Genomic DNA, 3,269 nt, shown 5'->3' on the forward strand with positions numbered 1-3,269 from the left:
AGTTTTAAAATATCGGCATATCGGATATCGGCCAAAATCCCAATATTGTGCATCCCTAATATATACATATATATATACATATATATATACATATATATATAAAACAGCTTATTTTTATTGGGTGATTTTTTTTCCAGCCAGGGCCAGCCCAAGGCATCAGCAAACTAAGAGACTGATTAGGGCCCCACAGCAACAAACAATTTCAGAATAAAACTGCAATATTATGTCAATATATCTTTATTCGTGTGGAAATTAGCAGTTTTGTCAACATTCCATTGATTGGAAGCGCAAAAATACATACATAAAACAGAAAAAAATGAATTTTCAAAAATTAAAACGGAAAAAAATGAATTTGGGAAAAAATTTAACAGAATTTGGGGAAAAAATGAAACGGATTTTATAGGGCCCTCCAGTACAATAATTCAAAGTTATTGTTAGCATTAGAAGGGCTGTTTATGACATTATAGTTAGAGGTCAGAGAATTTTTTTTTCATGATTTATTTATAATTTCATTATCATGGAACAAACGAGTTCAGCTGTGAAATAATGTGGGATATTGGGATAACCGCTCTAATTTAGTTCTCATAGCTATCCAGCAGATGCCGCCATTCTAAACCGTATCAAATATAATCCAGCATGGTGTCAAGTTTTAGCCAGTTGTGTCAAACTGGTTCTCAGGGCTTTGATATTTTCATCACTACTGATATGGCGGAAAACATGGCTTGAAGCGCCACTAGTGAAGTTATTAGTGTGACTTATTAGGACTCGTGCCCTCACCGAGCAGTGTTCTTGAGAAGAACACAGGAAAGTCTGGACTGGGGGAGAACGGGAGCACGCAGCATAAATATGGGTCAATTGGAACAGAAGCGTACTGATGACATCACCACATGCTCAGCTCTTCTGGAGCTGCATTTCTCCTGTTATTAATGGTCTCTAGATAATAATAAATTCGTACTTTTTTCATTTAGTTGGGGAATAATAATGAACACAGATAAACAAAAATCAAATTTACATTTTGCCAAATAAAACAAAAATATCGGCATCATAGCCAGCGGTCCTTCACACACGGCGATGCAGAGAAAGGGATGCTGCAGACGGGCTAAAAGTAGCCCTGGCTGCCATTACCCTCGGAGGTAAATAGGCCATATAGTGACGCTTAAAAGTATAATATTCTCACCTCAAAATATCTTAAAACTTACTTTTATTGAACAACAGCAACAGAAAATAACTTTTAACCTAATACTCTGAGCTCACCAGCTGTCAATGTCAAGAAGGGACAAGTCTGCTCTGATGCATGCTGGGTAAAGAGGGAGGGGCCAGAACAATATCTGCTCTCGGTTTGCTATTCTGGTGAATTAGAACAGTAGTAGGGCTGAGGTTGATGACGTTTCACGAGTACACGAGAACGCACAAGTACACATACCCCCTGTGCAACAGAGCTATAGCCAAGCACATGGGGCGTCACTGTGTTGCCATAGTAACGACTGCTTTCCTTTTCTGTTGGAGGAATTTCCCTCATTTTCATATGACGGAGTATTAGGGTCAGGCTACAGATTTTTTTTTTCTTCTATTTTGAGAATAAAGTCACAAGAAGAATAGTCATAAAATTACGAGAATAAAGTCGTAAAATTACGATAATAAAGTCATAACAGTACGAGAATGAATTCATGAAATTACGACAATAAATTCATAAAATTACATGAATAAAGTCATAACATTATGAGAATAAAGTCGTAAAATTACGATAAAGTCATAACAGTACGAGAATAAATTCATAAAATTACGTGAATAAAGTCATACCATTATGAGAATAAAGTCGTAAAATTCCAAGAATAAAGTCATAACAGTACGAGAATGAATTCATAAAATAACGTGAATAAAGTCGTAAAATTATGAGAATAAAGTCATAGCAGTACAAGAATAAATTCATAAAATTATTAGAATAAATTCATAAAATTACGTGAATAGTCATGACATTACGAGAATAAAGTCATAAAATTACGTGAATTAAGTCATAACAGTACGAGAATTAATTCATGAAATTACGAGAACAAATTAATAATACAACGTGAATAAAGTCATAACATTACGAGAATAAAGTGGTAAAATAACGTGAATAAAGTCAAAACATTACGAGAATAAAGTCGTAAAATTACGAGAATAAAGTCGTAAAATTACGAGAATAAAGTCATAACAGTACGAGAATAAAGTCATAAAATTATGATAGCAATTGCGATATTTGATCATTTATGTCTTTATTCTCTTAATGTTACAACTTTATTCTCGAAATAGAAGAAGACAAAAAAAATCTCAAGTCTGACCCTAATGCTCTGCCGTATTTTCATCACTAGATGGCAGTAATTCTTACACGCTGTCCCTTTAAAATGGGCCAGTTTAGTCCCAGTAAGTTTAATTTTGGTAAATGTTTAGTTTACTTGCATGAGTCCATTTGGGAAATTTTAGATATAAACTTTTGAATAGTTTAAAATATGAGTTTGAAGCACATAGTTTTGGTGAGGATAGCTGCTAATTATGTTGACATTACAAACATCTTTGGTTTATTTAAGGCACATTTAGCTTTAGTAATTCATGGTGTTAAACTACACAGAGTTTAATGTTAGCATTATGACAAAAAATAGCAACAACAAACACTTAAACTAACTTTAGCCACTAAAGTTAAGGTTTATTAAGGTCATTATTATATATATTTTCTGATGTGCAAATGGAAAAAAAACCCTAAAGGTCAGAATTTATCTAAAATAACTTTTTTTAGCTAATGTCAATAAAGCTAGATTTCAGACACGTCGCGGTCCAGCGAGCGCGAGCGCAGCGGAAAGTTGCGAAGAGATTTGATTTTTTTCAGCTATAAAAAAAAAAAAACTGAGTTTAAGAAGAGAAAAAAAAAGTAGAATAAAAACAGGATAATAAATGTCTGGGATAAGAAACAATGCTAGCCTTGATGCGTGTTCACACAGCAGCTCAACCTCCATTTTCCAGCACAGCTGCCTCTGCTGGAAATGTGCAATAAGTTGAGAAAAAGTGGGAAAGTTTTCAGGAGTCTGCTCACCTCTCTCTGCAGCGCCGCTTCATCGGAGTTAAAGCCTCCGTGAGGAAGTGTGCGGCTCCCGGCAGACAGCTCCAGTTTCCTCGGTGGGTGAGAATCTACAGCAGCTCTGATTTAACAGTGAACTGCGCAGAGCTTCTGTTCATAACTGCCTGTCCCTAAGCTCAGCCATTTTCCAGCTCAGCACGGGGCAGGGATGGGGGGG

The 3,269-nt window shown here is 35.5% G+C and overlaps 1 protein-coding gene across 1 annotated transcript in view; it reads right to left on the reverse strand.

Moving 5' to 3' along the window:
• The window catches only part of pik3r2 (phosphoinositide-3-kinase regulatory subunit 2), a 44,438-nt gene extending 41,206 nt beyond the window's left edge, over positions 1-3,232 (reverse strand). The window contains exon 1 of the mRNA XM_015391096.1: positions 3,068-3,232. The gene's annotated coding sequence lies outside the window, so the exon portion shown is untranslated. The remainder of the gene's footprint in view (positions 1-3,067) is intronic.
• Between the last annotated feature and the right edge of the window lie 37 nt (positions 3,233-3,269).

Source organism: Cyprinodon variegatus, unplaced genomic scaffold, assembly GCF_000732505.1.
Source record: "Cyprinodon variegatus isolate N-32 unplaced genomic scaffold, C_variegatus-1.0 Scaffold525, whole genome shotgun sequence".
In the NCBI taxonomy this organism is placed as follows: domain Eukaryota; kingdom Metazoa; phylum Chordata; class Actinopteri; order Cyprinodontiformes; family Cyprinodontidae; genus Cyprinodon; species Cyprinodon variegatus.